Here is a 23,020-nt window from a genome sequence, read left to right on the forward strand (position 1 = left end):
CAGGTGAGCGGAGTTATTCCTTTCTAGATCTGCCGCATCCCCGGATAAATGTAGTAATATCGCGGGGCCCACAATGCACGACGAATGCCAAAAGCCCGGTTTTGCACCGTTCCCATTCAGTAATGACAGTCGTTCCGCAAATGGTCCGAGTATCCGGCACGTTGTTTCCTGTTGTCTCGCCGAAACGACATATGGAATTTGCAAATAGTATATCAAAAATAAAATATTAATAAAATTGGGGTGCAACACGAGGACTTCCCAGGAGGTCACCCATCCTATTACTACTCTCGCCCAAGCACGCTTAACTTCGGAGTTCTGATGGGATCCGGTGCATTAGTGCTGGTATGATCGCACCTATTTGCTTCTTGTTCGCCTTAATCTTTATGCACTCATTATCTTGCTCCCCTCCGTTAATTCTTTCAGATTTGAAAAAACGGTGTATACAACTTTCCTCCCTTGGTGACCGTGCACAAGCTCCCAGGTGAGCGGAGTTATTCCTTTCTAGATCTGCCGCATCCCCGGATAAATGTAGTAATATCGCGGGGCCCACAATGCACGACGAATGCCAAAAGCCCGGTTTTGCACCGTTCCCATTCAGTAATGACGGTCGTTCCGCAAATGGTCCGAGTATCCGGCACGTTGTTTCCAGTTGTCTCGCCGAAACGACATATGGAATTTGCAAATAGTATATCAAAAATAAAATATTAATAAAATTGGGGTGCAACACGAGGACTTCCCAGGAGGTCACCCATCCTAGTACTACTCTCGCCCAAGCACGCTTAACTTCGGAGTTCTGATGGGATCCGGTGCATTAGTGCAGGTATGATCGCACCCGTTTGCTTCTTGTTCGTTTTAATCTTTATGCACTCATTATCTTGCTCCCCTCCGTTAATTCTTTCAGATTTGAAAAAACGGTATATGCAACTTTCCTCCCTTGGTTACCGTGCACAAGCTCCCAGGTGAGCGGAGTTATTCCTTTCTAGATCTGCCGCATCCCCGGATAAATGTAGTAATATCACGGGGCCCACAATGCACGATGAATGCCAAAAGCCCGGTTTTGCACCATTCCCATTCAGTAATGACGGTCGTTCCGCAAATGGTCCGAGTATCCGGCACGTTGTTTCCAGTTGTCTCGCCGAAACGACATATGGAATTTGCAAATAGTATATCAAAAATAAAATATTAATAAAATTGGGGTGCAACACGAGGACTTCCCAGGAGGTCACCCATCCTAGTACTACTCTCGCCCAAGCACGCTTAATTTCGGAGTTCTGATGGGATCCGGTGCATTAGTGCTGGTATGATCGCACCCGTTTTCTTCTTGTTCGCTTTAATCTTTATGCACTCACTATCTTGCTCCCCTCCATTAATTCTTTCAGATTTGAAAAAACGGTGTATGCAACTTTCCTCCCTTGGTAACCGTGCACAAGCTCCCAGGTGAGCGGAGTTATTCCTTTCTAGATCTGCCGCATCCCCGGATAAATGTAGTAATATCGCGGGGCCCACAATGCACGACGAATGCCAAAAGCCCGGTTTTGCACCGTTCCCATTCAGTAATGACGGTCGTTCCGAAAATGGTCCGAGTATCCGGCACGTTGTTTCCAGTTGTCTCGCCGAAACGACATATGGAATTTGCAAATAGTATATCAAAAATAAAATATTAATAAAATTGGGGTGCAACACGAGGACTTCCCAGGAGGTCACCCATCCTAGTACTACTCTCGCCCAAGCACGCTTAATTTCGGAGTTCTGATGGGATCCGGTGCATTAGTGCTGGTATGATCGCACCCGTTTTCTTCTTGTTCGCTTTAATCTTTATGCACTCACTATCTTGCTCCCCTCCATTAATTCTTTCAGACTTGAAAAAATGGTGTATGCAACTTTCCTCCCTTGGTAACCGTGCACAAGCTCCCAGGTGAGCGGAGTTATTCCTTTCTAGATCTGCCGCATCCCCGGATAAATGTAGTAATATCGCGGGGCCCACAATGCACGACGAATGCCAAAAGCCCGGTTTTGCACCGTTCCCATTCAGTAATGACAGTCGTTCCGCAAATGGTCCGAGTATCCGGCACGTTGTTTCCTGTTGTCTCGCCGAAACGACATATGGAATTTGCAAATATTATATCAAAAATAAAATATTAATAAAATTGGGGTGCAACACGAGGACTTCCCAGGAGGTCACCCATCCTAGTACTACTCTCGCCCAAGCACGCTTAACTTCGGAGTTCTGATGGGATCCGGTGCATTAGTGCTGGTATGATCGCACCTATTTGCTTCTTGTTCGCCTTAATCTTTATGCACTCATTATCTTGCTCCCCTCCGTTAATTCTTTCAGATTTGAAAAAACGGTGTATACAACTTTCTTCCCTTGGTGACCGTGCACAAGCTCCCAGGTGAGCGGAGTTATTCCTTTCTAGATCTGCCGCATCCCCGGATAAATGTAGTAATATCGCGGGGCCCACAATGCACGACGAATGCCAAAAGCCCGGTTTTGCACCGTTCCCATTCAGTAATGACGGTCGTTCCGCAAATGGTCCGAGTATCCGACACGTTGTTTCCAGTTGTCTCGCCGAAACGACATATGGAATTTGCAAATAGTATATCAAAAATAAAATATTAATAAAATTGGGGTGCAACACGAGGACTTCCCAGGAGGTCACCCATCCTAGTACTACTCTCGCCCAAGCACACTTAACTTCGGAGTTCTGATGGGATCCGGTGCATTAGTGCTGGTATGATCGCACCCGTTTGCTTCTTGTTCGTTTTAATCTTTATGCACTCATTATCTTGCTCCCCTCCGTTAATTCTTTCAGATTTGAAAAAACGGTATATGCAACTTTCCTCCCTTGGTTACCGTGCACAAGCTCCCAGGTGAGCGGAGTTATTCCTTTCTAGATCTGCCGCATCCCCGGATAAATGTAGTAATATCACGGGGCCCACAATGCACGACGAATGCCAAAAGCCCGGTTTTGCACCATTCCCATTCAGTAATGACGGTCGTTCCGCAAATGGTCCGAGTATCCGGCACGTTGTTTCCAGTTGTCTCGCCGAAACGACATATGGAATTTGCAAATAGTATATCAAAAATAAAATATTAATAAAATTGGGGTGCAACACGAGGACTTCCCAGGAGGTCACCCATCCTAGTACTACTCTCGCCCAAGCACACTTAACTTCGGAGTTCTGATGGGATCCGGTGCATTAGTGCTGGTATGATCGCACCCGTTTGTTTCTTGTTCGTTTTAATCTTTATGCACTCATTATCTTGCTCCCCTCCGTTAATTCTTTCAGATTTGAAAAAACGGTATATGCAACTTTCCTCCCTTGGTTACCGTGCACAAGCTCCCAGGTGAGCGGAGTTATTCCTTTCTAGATCTGCCGCATCCCCGGATAAATGTAGTAATATCGCGGGGCCCACAATGCACGACGAATGCCAAAAGCACGGTTTTGCACCGTTCCCATTCAGTAATGACGGTCGTTCCGCAAATGGTCCGAGTATCCGGCACGTTGTTTCCAGTTGTCTCGCCGAAACGACATATGGAATTTGCAAATAGTATATCAAAAATAAAATATTAATAAAATTGGGGTGCAACACGAGGACTTCCCAGGAGGTCACCCATCCTAGTACTACTCTCGCCCAAGCACGCTTAACTTCGGAGTTCTGATGGGATACGGTGCATTAGTGCTGGTATGATAGCACCCGTTTGCTTCTTGTTCGCTTTAATCTTTATGCACTCATTATCTTGCTCCCCTCCGTTAATTCTTTCAGATTTGAAAAAACGGTGTATAAAACTTTCCTCCCTTGGTTACCGTGCACAAGCTCCCAGGTGAGCGGAGTTATTCCTTTCTAGATCTGCCGCATCCCCGGATAAATGTAGTAATATCGCGGGGCCCACAATGCACGACGAATGCCAAAAGCCCGGTTTTGCACCGTTCCCATTCAGTAATGACGGTCGTTCCGCAAATGGTCCGAGTATCCGGCACGTTGTTTCCAGTTGTCTCGCCGAAACGACATATGGAATTTGCAAATAGTATATCAAAAATAAAATATTAATAAAATTGGGGTGCAACACGAGGACTTCCCAGGAGGTCACCCATCCTAGTACTACTCTCGCCCAAGCACGCTTAACTTCGGAGTTCTGATGGGATCCGGTGCATTAGTGCTGGTATGATCGCACCCGTTTGCTTCTAGTTCGTTTTAATCTTTATGCACTCATTATCTTGCTCCCCTCCGTTAATTCTTTCAGATTTGAAAAAACGGTATATGCAACTTTCCTCCCTTGGTTACCGTGCACAAGCTCCCAGGTGAGCGGAGTTATTCCTTTCTAGATCTGCCGCATCCCCGGATAAATGTAGTAATATCGCGGGGCCCACAATGCACGACGAATGCCAAAAGCCCGGTTTTGCACCGTTCCCATTCAGTAATGACGGTCGTTCCGCAAATGGTCCGAGTATCCGGCACGTTGTTTCCAGTTGTCTCGCCGAAACGACATATGGAATTTGCAAATAGTATATCAAAAATAAAATATTAATAAAATTGGGGTGCAACACGAGGACTTCCCAGGAGGTCACCCATCCTAGTACTACTCTCGCCCAAGCACGCTTAACTTCGGAGTTCTGATGGGATACGGTGCATTAGTGCTGGTATGATAGCACCCGTTTGCTTCTTGTTCGCTTTAATCTTTATGCACTCATTATCTTGCTCCCCTCCGTTAATTCTTTCAGATTTGAAAAAACGGTGTATAAAACTTTCCTCCCTTGGTTACCGTGCACAAGCTCCCAGGTGAGCGGAGTTATTCCTTTCTAGATCTGCCGCATCCCCGGATAAATGTAGTAATATCGCGGGGCCCACAATGCACGACGAATGCCAAAAGCCCGGTTTTGCACCGTTCCCATTCAGTAATGACGGTCGTTCCGCAAATGGTCCGAGTATCCGGCACGTTGTTTCCAGTTGTCTCGCCGAAACGACATATGGAATTTGCAAATAGTATATCAAAAATAAAATATTAATAAAATTGGGGTGCAACACGAGGAGTTCCCAGGAGGTCACCCATCCTAATACTACTCTCGCCCAAGCACGCTTAACTTCGGAGTTCTGATGGGATACGGTGCATTAGTGCTGGTATGATAGCACCCGTTTGCTTCTTGTTCGCTTTAATCTTTATGCACTCATTATCTTAATCCCCTCCGTTAATTCTTTCAGATTTGAAAAAACGGTGTATAAAACTTTCCTCCCTTGGTTACCGTGCACAAGCTCCCAGGTGAGCGGAGTTATTCCTTTCTAGATCTGCCGCATCCCCGGATAAATGTAGTGATATCGCGGGGCCCACAATGCACGACGAATGCCAAAAGCCCGGTTTTGCACCGTTCCCATTCAGTAATGACGGTCGTTCCGCAAATGGTCCGAGTATTCGGCACGTTGTTTCCAGTTGTCTCGCCGAAACGACATATGGAATTTGCAAATAGTATATCAAAAATAAAATATTAATAAAATTGGGGTGCAACACGAGGACTTCCCAGGAGGTCACCCATCCTAGTACTACTCTCGCCCAAGCACGCTTAACTTCGGAGTTCTGATGGGATCCGGTGCATTAGTGCTGGTATGATCGCACCCGTTTGCTTCTTGTTCGTTTTAATCTTTATGCACTCATTATCTTGCTCCCCTCCGTTAATTCTTTCAGATTTGAAAAAACGGTATATGCAACTTTCCTCCCTTGGTTACCGTGCACAAGCTCCCAGGTGAGCGGAGTTATTCCTTTCTAGATCTGCCGCATCCCCGGATAAATGTAGTAATATCGCGGGGCCCACAATGCACGACGAATGCCAAAAGCCCGGTTTTGCACCGTTCCCATTCAGTAATGACAGTCGTTCCGCAAATGGTCCGAGTATCCGGCACGTTGTTTCCTGTTGTCTCGCCGAAACGACATATGGAATTTGCAAATAGTATATCAAAAATAAAATATTAATAAAATTGGGGTGCAACACGAGGACTTCCCAGGAGGTCACCCATCCTATTACTACTCTCGACCAAGCACGCTTAACTTCGGAGTTCTGATGGGATCCGGTGCATTAGTGCTGGTATGATCGCACCTATTTGCTTCTTGTTCGCCTTAATCTTTATGCACTCATTATCTTGCTCCCCTCCGTTAATTCTTTCAGATTTGAAAAAACGGTGTATACAACTTTCCTCCCTTGGTGACCGTGCACAAGCTCCCAGGTGAGCGGAGTTATTCCTTTCTAGATCTGCCGCATCCCCGGATAAATGTAGTAATATCGCGGGGCCCACAATGCACGACGAATGCCAAAAGCCCGGTTTTGCACCGTTCCCATTCAGTAATGACGGTCGTTCCGCAAATGGTCCGAGTATCCGGCACGTTGTTTCCAGTTGTCTCGCCGAAACGACATATGGAATTTGCAAATAGTATATCAAAAATAAAATATTAATAAAATTGGGGTGCAACACGAGGACTTCCCAGGAGGTCACCCATCCTAGTACTACTCTCGCCCAAGCACGCTTAACTTCGGAGTTCTGATGGGATCCGGTGCATTAGTGCTGGTATGATCGCACCCGTTTGCTTCTAGTTCGTTTTAATCTTTATGCACTCATTATCTTGCTCCCCTCCGTTAATTCTTTCAGATTTGAAAAAACGGTATATGCAACTTTCCTCCCTTGGTTACCGTGCACAAGCTCCCAGGTGAGCGGAGTTATTCCTTTCTAGATCTGCCGCATCGCCGGATAAATGTAGTAATATCGCGGGGCCCACAATGCACGACGAATGCCAAAAGCCCGGTTTTGCACCGTTCCCATTCAGTAATGACGGTCGTTCCGCAAATGGTCCGAGTATCCGGCACGTTGTTTCCAGTTGTCTCGCCGAAACGACATATGGAATTTGCAAATAGTATATCAAAAATAAAATATTAATAAAATTGGGGTGCAACACGAGGACTTCCCAGGAGGTTACCCATCCTAGTACTACTCTCGCCCAAGCACGCTTAACTTCGGAGTTCTGATGGGATCCGGTGCATTAGTGCTGGTATGATCGCACCAGTTTGTTTCTTGTTCGTTTTAATCTTTATGCACTCATTATCTTGCTCCCCTCCGTTAATTCTTTCAGATTTGAAAAAACGGTATATGCAACTTTCCTCCCTTGGTTACCGTGCACAAGCTCCCAGGTGAGCGGAGTTATTCCTTTCTAGATCTGCCGCATCCCCGGATAAATGTAGTAATATCGCGGGGCCCACAATGCACGACGAATGCCAAAAGCACGGTTTTGCACCGTTCCCATTCAGTAATGACGGTCGTTCCGCAAATGGTCCGAGTATCCGGCACGTTGTTTCCAGTTGTCTCGCCGAAACGACATATGGAATTTGCAAATAGTATATCAAAAATAAAATATTAATAAAATTGGGGTGCAACACGAGGACTTCCCAGGAGGTCACCCATCCTAGTACTACTCTCGCCCAAGCACGCTTAACTTCGGAGTTCTGATGGGATACGGTGCATTAGTGCTGGTATGATAGCACCCGTTTGCTTCTTGTTCGCTTTAATCTTTATGCACTCATTATCTTGCTCCCCTCCGTTAATTCTTTCAGATTTGAAAAAACGGTGTATAAAACTTTCCTCCCTTGGTTACCGTGCACAAGCTCCCAGGTGAGCGGAGTTATTCCTTTCTAGATCTGCCGCATCCCCGGATAAATGTAGTAATATCGCGGGGCCCACAATGCACGACGAATGCCAAAAGCCCGGTTTTGCACCGTTCCCATTCAGTAATGACGGTCGTTCCGCAAATGGTCCGAGTATCCGGCACGTTGTTTCCAGTTGTCTCGCCGAAACGACATATGGAATTTGCAAATAGTATATCAAAAATAAAATATTAATAAAATTGGGGTGCAACACGAGGAGTTCCCAGGAGGTCACCCATCCTAATACTACTCTCGCCCAAGCACGCTTAACTTCGGAGTTCTGATGGGATACGGTGCATTAGTGCTGGTATGATAGCACCCGTTTGCTTCTTGTTCGCTTTAATCTTTATGCACTCATTATCTTAATCCCCTCCGTTAATTCTTTCAGATTTGAAAAAACGGTGTATAAAACTTTCCTCCCTTGGTTACCGTGCACAAGCTCCCAGGTGAGCGGAGTTATTCCTTTCTAGATCTTCCGCATCCCCGGATAAATGTAGTAATATCGCGGGGCCCACAATGCACGACGAATGCCAAAAGCCCGGTTTTGCACCGTTCCCATTCAGTAATGACGGTCGTTCCGCAAATGGTCCGAGTATCCGGCACGTTGTTTCCAGTTGTCTCGCCGAAACGACATATGGAATTTGCAAATAGTATATCAAAAATAAAATATTAATAAAATTGGGGTGCAACACGAGGACTTCCCAGGAGGTCACCCATCCTAGTACTACTCTCGCCCAAGCACGCTTAACTTCGGAGTTCTGATGGGATCCGGTGCATTAGTGCTGGTATGATCGCACCCGTTTGCTTCTTGTTCGTTTTAATCTTTATGCACTCATTATCTTGCTCCCCTCCGTTAATTCTTTCAGATTTGAAAAAACGGTATATGCAACTTTCCTCCCTTGGTTACCGTGCACAAGCTCCCAGGTGAGCGGAGTTATTCCTTTCTAGATCTGCCGCATCCCCGGATAAATGTAGTAATATCGCGGGGCCCACAATGCACGACGAATGCCAAAAGCCCGGTTTTGCACCGTTCCCATTCAGTAATGACAGTCGTTCCGCAAATGGTCCGAGTATCCGGCACGTTGTTTCCTGTTGTCTCGCCGAAACGACATATGGAATTTGCAAATAGTATATCAAAAATAAAATATTAATAAAATTGGGGTGCAACACGAGGACTTCCCAGGAGGTCACCCATCCTATTACTACTCTCGCCCAAGCACGCTTAACTTCGGAGTTCTGATGGGATCCGGTGCATTAGTGCTGGTATGATCGCACCTATTTGCTTCTTGTTCGCCTTAATCTTTATGCACTCATTATCTTGCTCCCCTCCGTTAATTCTTTCAGATTTGAAAAAACGGTGTATACAACTTTCCTCCCTTGGTGACCGTGCACAAGCTCCCAGGTGAGCGGAGTTATTCCTTTCTAGATCTGCCGCATCCCCGGATAAATGTAGTAATATCGCGGGGCCCACAATGCACGACGAATGCCAAAAGCCCGGTTTTGCACCGTTCCCATTCAGTAATGACGGTCGTTCCGCAAATGGTCCGAGTATCCGGCACGTTGTTTCCAGTTGTCTCGCCGAAACGACATATGGAATTTGCAAATAGTATATCAAAAATAAAATATTAATAAAATTGGGGTGCAACACGAGGACTTCCCAGGAGGTCACCCATCCTAGTACTACTCTCGCCCAAGCACGCTTAACTTCGGAGTTCTGATGGGATCCGGTGCATTAGTGCAGGTATGATCGCACCCGTTTGCTTCTTGTTCGTTTTAATCTTTATGCACTCATTATCTTGCTCCCCTCCGTTAATTCTTTCAGATTTGAAAAAACGGTATATGCAACTTTCCTCCCTTGGTTACCGTGCACAAGCTCCCAGGTGAGCGGAGTTATTCCTTTCTAGATCTGCCGCATCCCCGGATAAATGTAGTAATATCACGGGGCCCACAATGCACGATGAATGCCAAAAGCCCGGTTTTGCACCATTCCCATTCAGTAATGACGGTCGTTCCGCAAATGGTCCGAGTATCCGGCACGTTGTTTCCAGTTGTCTCGCCGAAACGACATATGGAATTTGCAAATAGTATATCAAAAATAAAATATTAATAAAATTGGGGTGCAACACGAGGACTTCCCAGGAGGTCACCCATCCTAGTACTACTCTCGCCCAAGCACGCTTAATTTCGGAGTTCTGATGGGATCCGGTGCATTAGTGCTGGTATGATCGCACCCGTTTTCTTCTTGTTCGCTTTAATCTTTATGCACTCACTATCTTGCTCCCCTCCATTAATTCTTTCAGATTTGAAAAAACGGTGTATGCAACTTTCCTCCCTTGGTAACCGTGCACAAGCTCCCAGGTGAGCGGAGTTATTCCTTTCTAGATCTGCCGCATCCCCGGATAAATGTAGTAATATCGCGGGGCCCACAATGCACGACGAATGCCAAAAGCCCGGTTTTGCACCGTTCCCATTCAGTAATGACGGTCGTTCCGAAAATGGTCCGAGTATCCGGCACGTTGTTTCCAGTTGTCTCGCCGAAACGACATATGGAATTTGCAAATAGTATATCAAAAATAAAATATTAATAAAATTGGGGTGCAACACGAGGACTTCCCAGGAGGTCACCCATCCTAGTACTACTCTCGCCCAAGCACGCTTAATTTCGGAGTTCTGATGGGATCCGGTGCATTAGTGCTGGTATGATCGCACCCGTTTTCTTCTTGTTCGCTTTAATCTTTATGCACTCACTATCTTGCTCCCCTCCATTAATTCTTTCAGACTTGAAAAAATGGTGTATGCAACTTTCCTCCCTTGGTAACCGTGCACAAGCTCCCAGGTGAGCGGAGTTATTCCTTTCTAGATCTGCCGCATCCCCGGATAAATGTAGTAATATCGCGGGGCCCACAATGCACGACGAATGCCAAAAGCCCGGTTTTGCACCGTTCCCATTCAGTAATGACAGTCGTTCCGCAAATGGTCCGAGTATCCGGCACGTTGTTTCCTGTTGTCTCGCCGAAACGACATATGGAATTTGCAAATATTATATCAAAAATAAAATATTAATAAAATTGGGGTGCAACACGAGGACTTCCCAGGAGGTCACCCATCCTAGTACTACTCTCGCCCAAGCACGCTTAACTTCGGAGTTCTGATGGGATCCGGTGCATTAGTGCTGGTATGATCGCACCTATTTGCTTCTTGTTCGCCTTAATCTTTATGCACTCATTATCTTGCTCCCCTCCGTTAATTCTTTCAGATTTGAAAAAACGGTGTATACAACTTTCTTCCCTTGGTGACCGTGCACAAGCTCCCAGGTGAGCGGAGTTATTCCTTTCTAGATCTGCCGCATCCCCGGATAAATGTAGTAATATCGCGGGGCCCACAATGCACGACGAATGCCAAAAGCCCGGTTTTGCACCGTTCCCATTCAGTAATGACGGTCGTTCCGCAAATGGTCCGAGTATCCGACACGTTGTTTCCAGTTGTCTCGCCGAAACGACATATGGAATTTGCAAATAGTATATCAAAAATAAAATATTAATAAAATTGGGGTGCAACACGAGGACTTCCCAGGAGGTCACCCATCCTAGTACTACTCTCGCCCAAGCACACTTAACTTCGGAGTTCTGATGGGATCCGGTGCATTAGTGCTGGTATGATCGCACCCGTTTGCTTCTTGTTCGTTTTAATCTTTATGCACTCATTATCTTGCTCCCCTCCGTTAATTCTTTCAGATTTGAAAAAACGGTATATGCAACTTTCCTCCCTTGGTTACCGTGCACAAGCTCCCAGGTGAGCGGAGTTATTCCTTTCTAGATCTGCCGCATCCCCGGATAAATGTAGTAATATCACGGGGCCCACAATGCACGACGAATGCCAAAAGCCCGGTTTTGCACCATTCCCATTCAGTAATGACGGTCGTTCCGCAAATGGTCCGAGTATCCGGCACGTTGTTTCCAGTTGTCTCGCCGAAACGACATATGGAATTTGCAAATAGTATATCAAAAATAAAATATTAATAAAATTGGGGTGCAACACGAGGACTTCCCAGGAGGTCACCCATCCTAGTACTACTCTCGCCCAAGCACGCTTAATTTCGGAGTTCTGATGGGATCCGGTGCATTAGTGCTGGTATGATCGCACCCGTTTTCTTCTTGTTCGCTTTAATCTTTATGCACTCACTATCTTGCTCCCCTCCATTAATTCTTTCAGATTTGAAAAAATGGTGTATGCAACTTTCCTCCCTTGGTAACCGTGCACAAGCTCCCAGGTGAGCGGAGTTATTCCTTTCTAGATCTGCCGCATCCCCGGATAAATGTAGTAATACCGCGGGGCCCACAATGCACGACGAATGCCAAAAGCCCGGTTTTGCACCGTTCCCATTCAGTAATGACGGTCGTTCCGAAAATGGTCCGAGTATCCGGCACGTTGTTTCCAGTTGTCTCGCCGAAACGACATATGGAATTTGCAAATAGTATATCAAAAATAAAATATTAATAAAATTGGGGTGCAACACGAGGACTTCCCAGGAGGTCACCCATCCTAGTACTACTCTCGCCCAAGCACGCTTAACTTCGGAGTTCTGATGGGATCCGGTGCATTAGTGCTGGTATGATCGCACCCGTTTGCTTCTTGTTCGCTTTAATCTTTATGCACTCATTATCTTGCTCCCCTCCGTTAATTCTTTCAGATTTGAAAAAACGGTGTATACAACTTTCCTCCCTTGGTGACCGTGCACAAGCTCCCAGGTGAGCGGAGTTATTCCTTTCTAGATCTGCCGCATCCCCGGATAAATGTAGTAATATCGCGGGGCCCACAATGCACGACGAATGCCAAAAGCCCGGTTTTGCACCGTTCCCATTCAGTAATGACGGTCGTTCCGCAAATGGTCCGAGTATCCGGCACGTTGTTTCCAGTTGTCTCGCCGAAACGACATATGGAATTTGCAAATAGTATATCAAAAATAAAATATTAATAAAATTGGGGTGCAACACGAGGACTTCCCAGGAGGTCACCCATCCTAGTACTACTCTCGCCCAAGCACGCTTAACTTCGGAGTTCTGATGGGATCCGGTGCATTAGTGCTGGTATGATCGCACCCGTTTGCTTCTAGTTCGTTTTAATCTTTATGCACTCATTATCTTGCTCCCCTCCGTTAATTCTTTCAGATTTGAAAAAACGGTATATGCAACTTTCCTCCCTTGGTTACCGTGCACAAGCTCCCAGGTGAGCGGAGTTATTCCTTTCTAGATCTGCCGCATCGCCGGATAAATGTAGTAATATCGCGGGGCCCACAATGCACGACGAATGCCAAAAGCCCGGTTTTGCACCGTTCCCATTCAGTAATGACGGTCGTTCCGCAAATGGTCCGAGTATCCGGCACGTTGTTTCCAGTTGTCTCGCCGAAACGACATATGGAATTTGCAAATAGTATATCAAAAATAAAATATTAATAAAATTGGGGTGCAACACGAGGACTTCCCAGGAGGTTACCCATCCTAGTACTACTCTCGCCCAAGCACGCTTAACTTCGGAGTTCTGATGGGATCCGGTGCATTAGTGCTGGTATGATCGCACCCGTTTGTTTCTTGTTCGTTTTAATCTTTATGCACTCATTATCTTGCTCCCCTCCGTTAATTCTTTCAGATTTGAAAAAACGGTATATGCAACTTTCCTCCCTTGGTTACCGTGCACAAGCTCCCAGGTGAGCGGAGTTATTCCTTTCTAGATCTGCCGCATCCCCGGATAAATGTAGTAATATCGCGGGGCCCACAATGCACGACGAATGCCAAAAGCACGGTTTTGCACCGTTCCCATTCAGTAATGACGGTCGTTCCGCAAATGGTCCGAGTATCCGGCACGTTGTTTCCAGTTGTCTCGCCGAAACGACATATGGAATTTGCAAATAGTATATCAAAAATAAAATATTAATAAAATTGGGGTGCAACACGAGGACTTCCCAGGAGGTCACCCATCCTAGTACTACTCTCGCCCAAGCACGCTTAACTTCGGAGTTCTGATGGGATACGGTGCATTAGTGCTGGTATGATAGCACCCGTTTGCTTCTTGTTCGCTTTAATCTTTATGCACTCATTATCTTGCTCCCCTCCGTTAATTCTTTCAGATTTGAAAAAACGGTGTATAAAACTTTCCTCCCTTGGTTACCGTGCACAAGCTCCCAGGTGAGCGGAGTTATTCCTTTCTAGATCTGCCGCATCCCCGGATAAATGTAGTAATATCGCGGGGCCCACAATGCACGACGAATGCCAAAAGCCCGGTTTTGCACCGTTCCCATTCAGTAATGACGGTCGTTCCGCAAATGGTCCGAGTATCCGGCACGTTGTTTCCAGTTGTCTCGCCGAAACGACATATGGAATTTGCAAATAGTATATCAAAAATAAAATATTAATAAAATTGGGGTGCAACACGAGGACTTCCCAGGAGGTCACCCATCCTAGTACTACTCTCGCCCAAGCACGCTTAACTTCGGAGTTCTGATGGGATCCGGTGCATTAGTGCTGGTATGATCGCACCCGTTTGCTTCTTGTTCGTTTTAATCTTTATGCACTCATTATCTTGCTCCCCTCCGTTAATTCTTTCAGATTTGAAAAAACGGTATATGCAACTTTCCTCCCTTGGTTACCGTGCACAAGCTCCCAGGTGAGCGGAGTTATTCCTTTCTAGATCTGCCGCATCCCCGGATAAATGTAGTAATATCGCGGGGCCCACAATGCACGACGAATGCCAAAAGCCCGGTTTTGCACCGTTCCCATTCAGTAATGACAGTCGTTCCGCAAATGGTCCGAGTATCCGGCACGTTGTTTCCTGTTGTCTCGCCGAAACGACATATGGAATTTGCAAATAGTATATCAAAAATAAAATATTAATAAAATTGGGGTGCAACACGAGGACTTCCCAGGAGGTCACCCATCCTATTACTACTCTCGCCCAAGCACGCTTAACTTCGGAGTTCTGATGGGATCCGGTGCATTAGTGCTGGTATGATCGCACCTATTTGCTTCTTGTTCGCCTTAATCTTTATGCACTCATTATCTTGCTCCCCTCCGTTAATTCTTTCAGATTTGAAAAAACGGTGTATACAACTTTCCTCCCTTGGTGACCGTGCACAAGCTCCCAGGTGAGCGGAGTTATTCCTTTCTAGATCTGCCGCATCCCCGGATAAATGTAGTAATATCGCGGGGCCCACAATGCACGACGAATGCCAAAAGCCCGGTTTTGCACCGTTCCCATTCAGTAATGACGGTCGTTCCGCAAATGGTCCGAGTATCCGGCACGTTGTTTCCAGTTGTCTCGCCGAAACGACATATGGAATTTGCAAATAGTATATCAAAAATAAAATATTAATAAAATTGGGGTGCAACACGAGGACTTCCCAGGAGGTCACCCATCCTGGTACTACTCTCGCCCAAGCACGCTTAACTTCGGAGTTCTGATGGGATCCGGTGCATTAGTGCTGGTATGATCGCACCCGTTTGCTTCTTGTTCGTTTTAATCTTTATGCACTCATTATCTTGCTCCCCTCCGTTAATTCTTTCAGATTTGAAAAAACGGTATATGCAACTTTCCTCCCTTGGTTACCGTGCACAAGCTCCCAGGTGAGCGGAGTTATTCCTTTCTAGATCTGCCGCATCCCCGGATAAATGTAGTAATATCACGGGGCCCACAATGCACGATGAATGCCAAAAGCCCGGTTTTGCACCATTCCCATTCAGTAATGACGGTCGTTCCGCAAATGGTCCGAGTATCCGGCACGTTGTTTCCAGTTGTCTCGCCGAAACGACATATGGAATTTGCAAATAGTATATCAAAAATAAAATATTAATAAAATTGGGGTGCAACACGAGGACTTCCCAGGAGGTCACCCATCCTAGTACTACTCTCGCCCAAGCACGCTTAACTTCGGAGTTCTGATGGGATCCGGTGCATTAGTGCTGGTATGATCGCACCCGTTTGCTTCTTGTTCGCTTTAATCTTTATGCACTCATTATCTTGCTCCCCTCCGTTAATTCTTTCAGATTTGAAAAAACGGTGTATACAACTTTCCTCCCTTGGTGACCGTGCACAAGCTCCCAGGTGAGCGGAGTTATTCCTTTCTAGATCTGCCGCATCCCCGGATAAATGTAGTAATATCGCGGGGCCCACAATGCACGACGAATGCCAAAAGCCCGGTTTTGCACCGTTCCCATTCAGTAATGACGGTCGTTCCGCAAATGGTCCGAGTATCCGGCACGTTGTTTCCAGTTGTCTCGCCGAAACGACATATGGAATTTGCAAATAGTATATCAAAAATAAAATATTAATAAAATTGGGGTGCAACACGAGGACTTCCCAGGAGGTCACCCATCCTAGTACTACTCTCGCCCAAGCACGCTTAACTTCGGAGTTCTGATGGGATCCGGTGCATTAGTGCTGGTATGATCGCACCCGTTTGCTTCTAGTTCGTTTTAATCTTTATGCACTCATTATCTTGCTCCCCTCCGTTAATTCTTTCAGATTTGAAAAAACGGTATATGCAACTTTCCTCCCTTGGTTACCGTGCACAAGCTCCCAGGTGAGCGGAGTTATTCCTTTCTAGATCTGCCGCATCGCCGGATAAATGTAGTAATATCGCGGGGCCCACAATGCACGACGAATGCCAAAAGCCCGGTTTTGCACCGTTCCCATTCAGTAATGACGGTCGTTCCGCAAATGGTCCGAGTATCCGGCACGTTGTTTCCAGTTGTCTCGCCGAAACGACATATGGAATTTGCAAATAGTATATCAAAAATAAAATATTAATAAAATTGGGGTGCAACACGAGGACTTCCCAGGAGGTTACCCATCCTAGTACTACTCTCGCCCAAGCACGCTTAACTTCGGAGTTCTGATGGGATCCGGTGCATTAGTGCTGGTATGATCGCACCCGTTTGTTTCTTGTTCGTTTTAATCTTTATGCACTCATTATCTTGCTCCCCTCCGTTAATTCTTTCAGATTTGAAAAAACGGTATATGCAACTTTCCTCCCTTGGTTACCGTGCACAAGCTCCCAGGTGAGCGGAGTTATTCCTTTCTAGATCTGCCGCATCCCCGGATAAATGTAGTAATATCGCGGGGCCCACAATGCACGACGAATGCCAAAAGCACGGTTTTGCACCGTTCCCATTCAGTAATGACGGTCGTTCCGCAAATGGTCCGAGTATCCGGCACGTTGTTTCCAGTTGTCTCGCCGAAACGACATATGGAATTTGCAAATAGTATATCAAAAATAAAATATTAATAAAATTGGGGTGCAACACGAGGACTTCCCAGGAGGTCACCCATCCTAGTACTACTCTCGCCCAAGCACGCTTAACTTCGGAGTTCTGATGGGATACGGTGCATTAGTGCTGGTATGATAGCACCCGTTTGCTTCTTGTTCGCTTTAATCTTTATGCACTCATTATCTTGCTCCCCTCCGTTAATTCTTTCAGATTTGAAAAAACGGTGTATAAAACTTTCCTCCCTTGGTTACCGTGCACAAGCTCCCAGGTGAGCGGAGTTATTCCTTTCTAGATCTGCCGCATCCCCGGATAAATGTAGTAATATCGCGGGGCCCACAATGCACGACGAATGCCAAAAGCCCGGTTTTGCACCGTTCCCATTCAGTAATGACGGTCGTTCCGCAAATGGTCCGAGTATCCGGCACGTTGTTTCCAGTTGTCTCGCCGAAACGACATATGGAATTTGCAAATAGTATATCAAAAATAAAATATTAATAAAATTGGGGTGCAACACGAGGACTTCCCAGGAGGTCACCCATCCTAGTACTACTCTCGCCCAAGCACGCTTAACTTCGGAGTTCTGATGGGATCCGGTGCATTAGTGCTGGTATGATCGCACCCGTTTGCTTCTTGTTCGTTTTAATCTTTATGCACTCATTATCTTGCTCCCCTCCGTTAATTCTTTCAGATTTGAAAAAACGGTATATGCAACTTTCCTCCCTTGGTTACCGTGCACAAGCTCCCAGGTGAGCGGAGTTATTCCTTTCTAGATCTGCCGCATCCCCGGATAAATGTAGTAATATCGCGGGGCCCACAATGCACGACGAATGCCAAAAGCCCGGTTTTGCACCGTTCCCATTCAGTAATGACAGTCGTTCCGCAAATGGTCCGAGTATCCGGCACGTTGTTTCCTGTTGTCTCGCCGAAACGACATATGGAATTTGCAAATAGTATATCAAAAATAAAATATTAATAAAATTGGGGTGCAACACGAGGACTTCCCAGGAGGTCACCCATCCTATTACTACTCTCGCCCAAGCACGCTTAACTTCGGAGTTCTGATGGGATCCGGTGCATTAGTGCTGGTATGATCGCACCTATTTGCTTCTTGTTCGCCTTAATCTTTATGCACTCATTATCTTGCTCCCCTCCGTTAATTCTTTCAGATTTGAAAAAACGGTGTATACAACTTTCCTCCCTTGGTGACCGTGCACAAGCTCCCAGGTGAGCGGAGTTATTCCTTTCTAGATCTGCCGCATCCCCGGATAAATGTAGTAATATCGCGGGGCCCACAATGCACGACGAATGCCAAAAGCCCGGTTTTGCACCGTTCCCATTCAGTAATGACGGTCGTTCCGCAAATGGTCCGAGTATCCGGCACGTTGTTTCCAGTTGTCTCGCCGAAACGACATATGGAATTTGCAAATAGTATATCAAAAATAAAATATTAATAAAATTGGGGTGCAACACGAGGACTTCCCAGGAGGTCACCCATCCTAGTACTACTCTCGCCCAAGCACGCTTAACTTCGGAGTTCTGATGGGATCCGGTGCATTAGTGCTGGTATGATCGCACCCGTTTGCTTCTTGTTCGTTTTAATCTTTATGCACTCATTATCTTGCTCCCCTCCGTTAATTCTTTCAGATTTGAAAAAACGGTATATGCAACTTTCCTCCCTTGGTTACCGTGCACAAGCTCCCAGGTGAGCGGAGTTATTCCTTTCTAGATCTGCCGCATCCCCGGATAAATGTAGTAATATCACGGGGCCCACAATGCACGATGAATGCCAAAAGCCCGGTTTTGCACCATTCCCATTCAGTAATGACGGTCGTTCCGCAAATGGTCCGAGTATCCGGCACGTTGTTTCCAGTTGTCTCGCCGAAACGACATATGGAATTTGCAAATAGTATATCAAAAATAAAATATTAATAAAATTGGGGTGCAACACGAGGACTTCCCAGGAGGTCACCCATCCTAGTACTACTCTCGCCCAAGCACGCTTAATTTCGGAGTTCTGATGGGATCCGGTGCATTAGTGCTGGTATGATCGCACCCGTTTTCTTCTTGTTCGCTTTAATCTTTATGCACTCACTATCTTGCTCCCCTCCATTAATTCTTTCAGACTTGAAAAAACGGTGTATGCAACTTTCCTCCCTTGGTAACCGTGCACAAGCTCCCAGGTGAGCGGAGTTATTCCTTTCTAGATCTGCCGCATCCCCGGATAAATGTAGTAATATCGCGGGGCCCACAATGCACGACGAATGCCAAAAGCCCGGTTTTGCACCGTTCCCATTCAGTAATGACGGTCGTTCCGAAAATGGTCCGAGTATCCGGCACGTTGTTTCCAGTTGTCTCGCCGAAACGACATATGGAATTTGCAAATAGTATATCAAAAATAAAATATTAATAAAATTGGGGTGCAACACGAGGACTTCCCAGGAGGTCACCCATCCTAGTACTACTCTCGCCCAAGCACGCTTAATTTCGGAGTTCTGATGGGATCCGGTGCATTAGTGCTGGTATGATCGCACCCGTTTTCTTCTTGTTCGCTTTAATCTTTATGCACTCACTATCTTGCTCCCCTCCATTAATTCTTTCAGACTTGAAAAAATGGTGTATGCAACTTTCCTCCCTTGGTAACCGTGCACAAGCTCCCAGGTGAGCGGAGTTATTCCTTTCTAGATCTGCCGCATCCCCGGATAAATGTAGTAATATCGCGGGGCCCACAATGCACGACGAATGCCAAAAGCCCGGTTTTGCACCGTTCCCATTCAGTAATGACAGTCGTTCCGCAAATGGTCCGAGTATCCGGCACGTTGTTTCCTGTTGTCTCGCCGAAACGACATATGGAATTTGCAAATATTATATCAAAAATAAAATATTAATAAAATTGGGGTGCAACACGAGGACTTCCCAGGAGGTCACCCATCCTAGTACTACTCTCGCCCAAGCACGCTTAACTTCGGAGTTCTGATGGGATCCGGTGCATTAGTGCTGGTATGATCGCACCTATTTGCTTCTTGTTCGCCTTAATCTTTATGCACTCATTATCTTGCTCCCCTCCGTTAATTCTTTCAGATTTGAAAAAACGGTGTATACAACTTTCTTCCCTTGGTGACCGTGCACAAGCTCCCAGGTGAGCGGAGTTATTCCTTTCTAGATCTGCCGCATCCCCGGATAAATGTAGTAATATCGCGGGGCCCACAATGCACGACGAATGCCAAAAGCCCGGTTTTGCACCGTTCCCATTCAGTAATGACGGTCGTTCCGCAAATGGTCCGAGTATCCGACACGTTGTTTCCAGTTGTCTCGCCGAAACGACATATGGAATTTGCAAATAGTATATCAAAAATAAAATATTAATAAAATTGGGGTGCAACACGAGGACTTCCCAGGAGGTCACCCATCCTAGTACTACTCTCGCCCAAGCACACTTAACTTCGGAGTTCTGATGGGATCCGGTGCATTAGTGCTGGTATGATCGCACCCGTTTGCTTCTTGTTCGTTTTAATCTTTATGCACTCATTATCTTGCTCCCCTCCGTTAATTCTTTCAGATTTGAAAAAACGGTATATGCAACTTTCCTCCCTTGGTTACCGTGCACAAGCTCCCAGGTGAGCGGAGTTATTCCTTTCTAGATCTGCCGCATCCCCGGATAAATGTAGTAATATCACGGGGCCCACAATGCACGACGAATGCCAAAAGCCCGGTTTTGCACCATTCCCATTCAGTAATGACGGTCGTTCCGCAAATGGTCCGAGTATCCGGCACGTTGTTTCCAGTTGTCTCGCCGAAACGACATATGGAATTTGCAAATAGTATATCAAAAATAAAATATTAATAAAATTGGGGTGCAACACGAGGACTTCCCAGGAGGTCACCCATCCTAGTACTACTCTCGCCCAAGCACGCTTAATTTCGGAGTTCTGATGGGATCCGGTGCATTAGTGCTGGTATGATCGCACCCGTTTTCTTCTTGTTCGCTTTAATCTTTATGCACTCACTATCTTGCTCCCCTCCATTAATTCTTTCAGACTTGAAAAAATGGTGTATGCAACTTTCCTCCCTTGGTAACCGTGCACAAGCTCCCAGGTGAGCGGAGTTATTCCTTTCTAGATCTGCCGCATCCCCGGATAAATGTAGTAATACCGCGGGGCCCACAATGCACGGCGAATGCCAAAAGCCCGGTTTTGCACCGTTCCCATTCAGTAATGACGGTCGTTCCGAAAATGGTCCGAGTATCCGGCACGTTGTTTCCAGTTGTCTCGCCGAAACGACATATGGAATTTGCAAATAGTATATCAAAAATAAAATATTAATAAAATTGGGGTGCAACACGAGGACTTCCCAGGAGGTCACCCATCCTAGTACTACTCTCGCCCAAGCACGCTTAACTTCGGAGTTCTGATGGGATCCGGTGCATTAGTGCTGGTATGATCGCACCCGTTTGCTTCTTGTTCGCTTTAATCTTTATGCACTCATTATCTTGCTCCCCTCCGTTAATTCTTTCAGATTTGAAAAAACGGTGTATACAACTTTCCTCCCTTGGTGACCGTGCACAAGCTCCCAGGTGAGCGGAGTTATTCCTTTCTAGATCTGCCGCATCCCCGGATAAATGTAGTAATATCGCGGGGCCCACAATGCACGACGAATGCCAAAAGCCCGGTTTTGCACCGTTCCCATTCAGTAATGACGGTCGTTCCGCAAATGGTCCGAGTATCCGGCACGTTGTTTCCAGTTGTCTCGCCGAAACGACATATGGAATTTGCAAATAGTATATCAAAAATAAAATATTAATAAAATTGGGGTGCAACACGAGGACTTCCCAGGAGGTCACCCATCCTAGTACTACTCTCGCCCAAGCACGCTTAACTTCGGAGTTCTGATGGGATCCGGTGCATTAGTGCTGGTATGATCGCACCCGTTTGCTTCTAGTTCGTTTTAATCTTTATGCACTCATTATCTTGCTCCCCTCCGTTAATTCTTTCAGATTTGAAAAAACGGTATATGCAACTTTCCTCCCTTGGTTACCGTGCACAAGCTCCCAGGTGAGCGGAGTTATTCCTTTCTAGATCTGCCGCATCGCCGGATAAATGTAGTAATATCGCGGGGCCCACAATGCACGACGAATGCCAAAAGCCCGGTTTTGCACCGTTCCCATTCAGTAATGACGGTCGTTCCGCAAATGGTCCGAGTATCCGGCACGTTGTTTCCAGTTGTCTCGCCGAAACGACATATTTAATTTGCAAATAGTATATCAAAAATAAAATATTAATAAAGTTGGGGTGCAACACGAGGACTTCCCAGGAGGTCACCCATCCTAGTACTACTCTCGCCCAAGCACGCTTAACTTCGGAGTTCTGATGGGATCCGGTGCATTAGTGCTGGTATGATCGCACCCGTTTGTTTCTTGTTCGTTTTAATCTTTATGCACTCATTATCTTGCTCCCCTCCGTTAATTCTTTCAGATTTGAAAAAACGGTATATGCAACTTTCCTCCCTTGGTTACCGTGCACAAGCTCCCAGGTGAGCGGAGTTATTCCTTTCTAGATCTGCCGCATCCCCGGATAAATGTAGTAATATCGCGGGGCCCACAATGCACGACGAATGCCAAAAGCACGGTTTTGCACCGTTCCCATTCAGTATTGACGGTCGTTCCGCAAATGGTCCGAGTATCCGGCACGTTGTTTCCAGTTGTCTCGCCGAAACGACATATGGAATTTGCAAATAGTATATCAAAAATAAAATATTAATAAAATTGGGGTGCAACACGAGGACTTCCCAGGAGGTCACCCATCCTAGTACTACTCTCGCCCAAGCACGCTTAACTTCGGAGTTCTGATGGGATACGGTGCATTAGTGCTGGTATGATAGCACCCGTTTGCTTCTTGTTCGCTTTAATCTTTATGCACTCATTATCTTGCTCCCCTCCGTTAATTCTTTCAGATTAGAAAAAACGGTGTATAAAACTTTCCTCCCTTGGTTACCATGCACAAGCTCCCAGGTGAGCGGAGTTATTCCTTTCTAGATCTGCCGCATCCCCGGATAAATGTAGGAATAACGCGGGGCCCACAATG

At 46.2% G+C, this 23,020-nt stretch overlaps 48 non-coding genes across 48 annotated transcripts; all 48 read right to left on the minus strand.

The window, feature by feature from the left end:
- Positions 1-237: 237 nt before the first annotated feature.
- On the minus strand, positions 238-356 carry LOC148859198 (5S ribosomal RNA). The gene has a single exon (XR_016097021.1). It is a non-coding gene; the product is annotated as a 5S ribosomal RNA (ribosomal RNA).
- Positions 357-715: 359 nt separating this feature from the next.
- LOC148859199 (5S ribosomal RNA) lies at positions 716-834 on the minus strand. Its single transcript, XR_016095694.1, has one exon. It is a non-coding gene; the product is annotated as a 5S ribosomal RNA (ribosomal RNA).
- A 359-nt stretch (positions 835-1,193) lies between these two features.
- LOC148859200 (5S ribosomal RNA) lies at positions 1,194-1,312 on the minus strand. Its single transcript, XR_016096361.1, has one exon. It is a non-coding gene; the product is annotated as a 5S ribosomal RNA (ribosomal RNA).
- Positions 1,313-1,671: 359 nt separating this feature from the next.
- Positions 1,672-1,790, minus strand: LOC148859201 (5S ribosomal RNA). The gene has a single exon (XR_016096362.1). It is a non-coding gene; the product is annotated as a 5S ribosomal RNA (ribosomal RNA).
- A 359-nt stretch (positions 1,791-2,149) lies between these two features.
- LOC148859202 (5S ribosomal RNA) lies at positions 2,150-2,268 on the minus strand. Its single transcript, XR_016096004.1, has one exon. It is a non-coding gene; the product is annotated as a 5S ribosomal RNA (ribosomal RNA).
- Positions 2,269-2,627: 359 nt separating this feature from the next.
- On the minus strand, positions 2,628-2,746 carry LOC148859203 (5S ribosomal RNA). Its single transcript, XR_016095724.1, has one exon. It is a non-coding gene; the product is annotated as a 5S ribosomal RNA (ribosomal RNA).
- Positions 2,747-3,105: 359 nt separating this feature from the next.
- Positions 3,106-3,224, minus strand: LOC148859204 (5S ribosomal RNA). The gene has a single exon (XR_016095725.1). It is a non-coding gene; the product is annotated as a 5S ribosomal RNA (ribosomal RNA).
- A 359-nt stretch (positions 3,225-3,583) lies between these two features.
- On the minus strand, positions 3,584-3,702 carry LOC148859205 (5S ribosomal RNA). The gene has a single exon (XR_016097559.1). It is a non-coding gene; the product is annotated as a 5S ribosomal RNA (ribosomal RNA).
- Positions 3,703-4,061: 359 nt separating this feature from the next.
- LOC148859206 (5S ribosomal RNA) lies at positions 4,062-4,180 on the minus strand. Its single transcript, XR_016098261.1, has one exon. It is a non-coding gene; the product is annotated as a 5S ribosomal RNA (ribosomal RNA).
- Positions 4,181-4,539: 359 nt separating this feature from the next.
- On the minus strand, positions 4,540-4,658 carry LOC148859207 (5S ribosomal RNA). Its single transcript, XR_016097560.1, has one exon. It is a non-coding gene; the product is annotated as a 5S ribosomal RNA (ribosomal RNA).
- A 359-nt stretch (positions 4,659-5,017) lies between these two features.
- Positions 5,018-5,136, minus strand: LOC148859208 (5S ribosomal RNA). Its single transcript, XR_016098017.1, has one exon. It is a non-coding gene; the product is annotated as a 5S ribosomal RNA (ribosomal RNA).
- A 359-nt stretch (positions 5,137-5,495) lies between these two features.
- LOC148859209 (5S ribosomal RNA) lies at positions 5,496-5,614 on the minus strand. Its single transcript, XR_016098265.1, has one exon. It is a non-coding gene; the product is annotated as a 5S ribosomal RNA (ribosomal RNA).
- A 359-nt stretch (positions 5,615-5,973) lies between these two features.
- LOC148859210 (5S ribosomal RNA) lies at positions 5,974-6,092 on the minus strand. Its single transcript, XR_016097727.1, has one exon. It is a non-coding gene; the product is annotated as a 5S ribosomal RNA (ribosomal RNA).
- A 359-nt stretch (positions 6,093-6,451) lies between these two features.
- Positions 6,452-6,570, minus strand: LOC148859211 (5S ribosomal RNA). Its single transcript, XR_016098268.1, has one exon. It is a non-coding gene; the product is annotated as a 5S ribosomal RNA (ribosomal RNA).
- A 359-nt stretch (positions 6,571-6,929) lies between these two features.
- LOC148859212 (5S ribosomal RNA) lies at positions 6,930-7,048 on the minus strand. Its single transcript, XR_016096241.1, has one exon. It is a non-coding gene; the product is annotated as a 5S ribosomal RNA (ribosomal RNA).
- Positions 7,049-7,407: 359 nt separating this feature from the next.
- On the minus strand, positions 7,408-7,526 carry LOC148859213 (5S ribosomal RNA). Its single transcript, XR_016097561.1, has one exon. It is a non-coding gene; the product is annotated as a 5S ribosomal RNA (ribosomal RNA).
- A 359-nt stretch (positions 7,527-7,885) lies between these two features.
- LOC148859214 (5S ribosomal RNA) lies at positions 7,886-8,004 on the minus strand. The gene has a single exon (XR_016098018.1). It is a non-coding gene; the product is annotated as a 5S ribosomal RNA (ribosomal RNA).
- Positions 8,005-8,363: 359 nt separating this feature from the next.
- Positions 8,364-8,482, minus strand: LOC148859215 (5S ribosomal RNA). Its single transcript, XR_016098271.1, has one exon. It is a non-coding gene; the product is annotated as a 5S ribosomal RNA (ribosomal RNA).
- Positions 8,483-8,841: 359 nt separating this feature from the next.
- LOC148859216 (5S ribosomal RNA) lies at positions 8,842-8,960 on the minus strand. The gene has a single exon (XR_016097022.1). It is a non-coding gene; the product is annotated as a 5S ribosomal RNA (ribosomal RNA).
- Positions 8,961-9,319: 359 nt separating this feature from the next.
- Positions 9,320-9,438, minus strand: LOC148859217 (5S ribosomal RNA). Its single transcript, XR_016095695.1, has one exon. It is a non-coding gene; the product is annotated as a 5S ribosomal RNA (ribosomal RNA).
- A 359-nt stretch (positions 9,439-9,797) lies between these two features.
- LOC148859218 (5S ribosomal RNA) lies at positions 9,798-9,916 on the minus strand. The gene has a single exon (XR_016096363.1). It is a non-coding gene; the product is annotated as a 5S ribosomal RNA (ribosomal RNA).
- Positions 9,917-10,275: 359 nt separating this feature from the next.
- Positions 10,276-10,394, minus strand: LOC148859219 (5S ribosomal RNA). The gene has a single exon (XR_016096364.1). It is a non-coding gene; the product is annotated as a 5S ribosomal RNA (ribosomal RNA).
- Positions 10,395-10,753: 359 nt separating this feature from the next.
- LOC148859220 (5S ribosomal RNA) lies at positions 10,754-10,872 on the minus strand. Its single transcript, XR_016096005.1, has one exon. It is a non-coding gene; the product is annotated as a 5S ribosomal RNA (ribosomal RNA).
- Positions 10,873-11,231: 359 nt separating this feature from the next.
- On the minus strand, positions 11,232-11,350 carry LOC148859221 (5S ribosomal RNA). The gene has a single exon (XR_016095726.1). It is a non-coding gene; the product is annotated as a 5S ribosomal RNA (ribosomal RNA).
- A 359-nt stretch (positions 11,351-11,709) lies between these two features.
- LOC148859222 (5S ribosomal RNA) lies at positions 11,710-11,828 on the minus strand. The gene has a single exon (XR_016096365.1). It is a non-coding gene; the product is annotated as a 5S ribosomal RNA (ribosomal RNA).
- Positions 11,829-12,187: 359 nt separating this feature from the next.
- On the minus strand, positions 12,188-12,306 carry LOC148859223 (5S ribosomal RNA). Its single transcript, XR_016098273.1, has one exon. It is a non-coding gene; the product is annotated as a 5S ribosomal RNA (ribosomal RNA).
- A 359-nt stretch (positions 12,307-12,665) lies between these two features.
- On the minus strand, positions 12,666-12,784 carry LOC148859224 (5S ribosomal RNA). Its single transcript, XR_016098275.1, has one exon. It is a non-coding gene; the product is annotated as a 5S ribosomal RNA (ribosomal RNA).
- Positions 12,785-13,143: 359 nt separating this feature from the next.
- On the minus strand, positions 13,144-13,262 carry LOC148859225 (5S ribosomal RNA). Its single transcript, XR_016095711.1, has one exon. It is a non-coding gene; the product is annotated as a 5S ribosomal RNA (ribosomal RNA).
- A 359-nt stretch (positions 13,263-13,621) lies between these two features.
- On the minus strand, positions 13,622-13,740 carry LOC148859226 (5S ribosomal RNA). The gene has a single exon (XR_016097562.1). It is a non-coding gene; the product is annotated as a 5S ribosomal RNA (ribosomal RNA).
- A 359-nt stretch (positions 13,741-14,099) lies between these two features.
- LOC148859227 (5S ribosomal RNA) lies at positions 14,100-14,218 on the minus strand. The gene has a single exon (XR_016098276.1). It is a non-coding gene; the product is annotated as a 5S ribosomal RNA (ribosomal RNA).
- A 359-nt stretch (positions 14,219-14,577) lies between these two features.
- Positions 14,578-14,696, minus strand: LOC148859228 (5S ribosomal RNA). The gene has a single exon (XR_016097023.1). It is a non-coding gene; the product is annotated as a 5S ribosomal RNA (ribosomal RNA).
- Positions 14,697-15,055: 359 nt separating this feature from the next.
- Positions 15,056-15,174, minus strand: LOC148859229 (5S ribosomal RNA). Its single transcript, XR_016095643.1, has one exon. It is a non-coding gene; the product is annotated as a 5S ribosomal RNA (ribosomal RNA).
- A 359-nt stretch (positions 15,175-15,533) lies between these two features.
- Positions 15,534-15,652, minus strand: LOC148859230 (5S ribosomal RNA). The gene has a single exon (XR_016098280.1). It is a non-coding gene; the product is annotated as a 5S ribosomal RNA (ribosomal RNA).
- Positions 15,653-16,011: 359 nt separating this feature from the next.
- Positions 16,012-16,130, minus strand: LOC148859231 (5S ribosomal RNA). Its single transcript, XR_016098281.1, has one exon. It is a non-coding gene; the product is annotated as a 5S ribosomal RNA (ribosomal RNA).
- A 359-nt stretch (positions 16,131-16,489) lies between these two features.
- Positions 16,490-16,608, minus strand: LOC148859232 (5S ribosomal RNA). The gene has a single exon (XR_016095712.1). It is a non-coding gene; the product is annotated as a 5S ribosomal RNA (ribosomal RNA).
- A 359-nt stretch (positions 16,609-16,967) lies between these two features.
- On the minus strand, positions 16,968-17,086 carry LOC148859233 (5S ribosomal RNA). Its single transcript, XR_016097563.1, has one exon. It is a non-coding gene; the product is annotated as a 5S ribosomal RNA (ribosomal RNA).
- A 359-nt stretch (positions 17,087-17,445) lies between these two features.
- Positions 17,446-17,564, minus strand: LOC148859234 (5S ribosomal RNA). The gene has a single exon (XR_016098282.1). It is a non-coding gene; the product is annotated as a 5S ribosomal RNA (ribosomal RNA).
- Positions 17,565-17,923: 359 nt separating this feature from the next.
- On the minus strand, positions 17,924-18,042 carry LOC148859235 (5S ribosomal RNA). The gene has a single exon (XR_016097024.1). It is a non-coding gene; the product is annotated as a 5S ribosomal RNA (ribosomal RNA).
- A 359-nt stretch (positions 18,043-18,401) lies between these two features.
- LOC148859236 (5S ribosomal RNA) lies at positions 18,402-18,520 on the minus strand. Its single transcript, XR_016098284.1, has one exon. It is a non-coding gene; the product is annotated as a 5S ribosomal RNA (ribosomal RNA).
- A 359-nt stretch (positions 18,521-18,879) lies between these two features.
- Positions 18,880-18,998, minus strand: LOC148859237 (5S ribosomal RNA). The gene has a single exon (XR_016096366.1). It is a non-coding gene; the product is annotated as a 5S ribosomal RNA (ribosomal RNA).
- A 359-nt stretch (positions 18,999-19,357) lies between these two features.
- On the minus strand, positions 19,358-19,476 carry LOC148859238 (5S ribosomal RNA). The gene has a single exon (XR_016096367.1). It is a non-coding gene; the product is annotated as a 5S ribosomal RNA (ribosomal RNA).
- A 359-nt stretch (positions 19,477-19,835) lies between these two features.
- On the minus strand, positions 19,836-19,954 carry LOC148859239 (5S ribosomal RNA). The gene has a single exon (XR_016096006.1). It is a non-coding gene; the product is annotated as a 5S ribosomal RNA (ribosomal RNA).
- A 359-nt stretch (positions 19,955-20,313) lies between these two features.
- Positions 20,314-20,432, minus strand: LOC148859240 (5S ribosomal RNA). The gene has a single exon (XR_016095727.1). It is a non-coding gene; the product is annotated as a 5S ribosomal RNA (ribosomal RNA).
- A 359-nt stretch (positions 20,433-20,791) lies between these two features.
- Positions 20,792-20,910, minus strand: LOC148859241 (5S ribosomal RNA). The gene has a single exon (XR_016096368.1). It is a non-coding gene; the product is annotated as a 5S ribosomal RNA (ribosomal RNA).
- Positions 20,911-21,269: 359 nt separating this feature from the next.
- On the minus strand, positions 21,270-21,388 carry LOC148859242 (5S ribosomal RNA). Its single transcript, XR_016098285.1, has one exon. It is a non-coding gene; the product is annotated as a 5S ribosomal RNA (ribosomal RNA).
- Positions 21,389-21,747: 359 nt separating this feature from the next.
- On the minus strand, positions 21,748-21,866 carry LOC148859243 (5S ribosomal RNA). Its single transcript, XR_016098286.1, has one exon. It is a non-coding gene; the product is annotated as a 5S ribosomal RNA (ribosomal RNA).
- A 359-nt stretch (positions 21,867-22,225) lies between these two features.
- Positions 22,226-22,344, minus strand: LOC148859244 (5S ribosomal RNA). The gene has a single exon (XR_016098287.1). It is a non-coding gene; the product is annotated as a 5S ribosomal RNA (ribosomal RNA).
- A 359-nt stretch (positions 22,345-22,703) lies between these two features.
- LOC148859245 (5S ribosomal RNA) lies at positions 22,704-22,822 on the minus strand. Its single transcript, XR_016097564.1, has one exon. It is a non-coding gene; the product is annotated as a 5S ribosomal RNA (ribosomal RNA).
- Positions 22,823-23,020: the final 198 nt, after the last annotated feature.

The sequence above is a fragment of the Nelumbo lutea genome, chromosome 4, assembly GCF_056320005.1.
Source record: "Nelumbo lutea isolate HS-2025 chromosome 4, American lotus-T2T, whole genome shotgun sequence".
Classification (NCBI taxonomy): Eukaryota; Viridiplantae; Streptophyta; class Magnoliopsida; order Proteales; family Nelumbonaceae; genus Nelumbo; species Nelumbo lutea.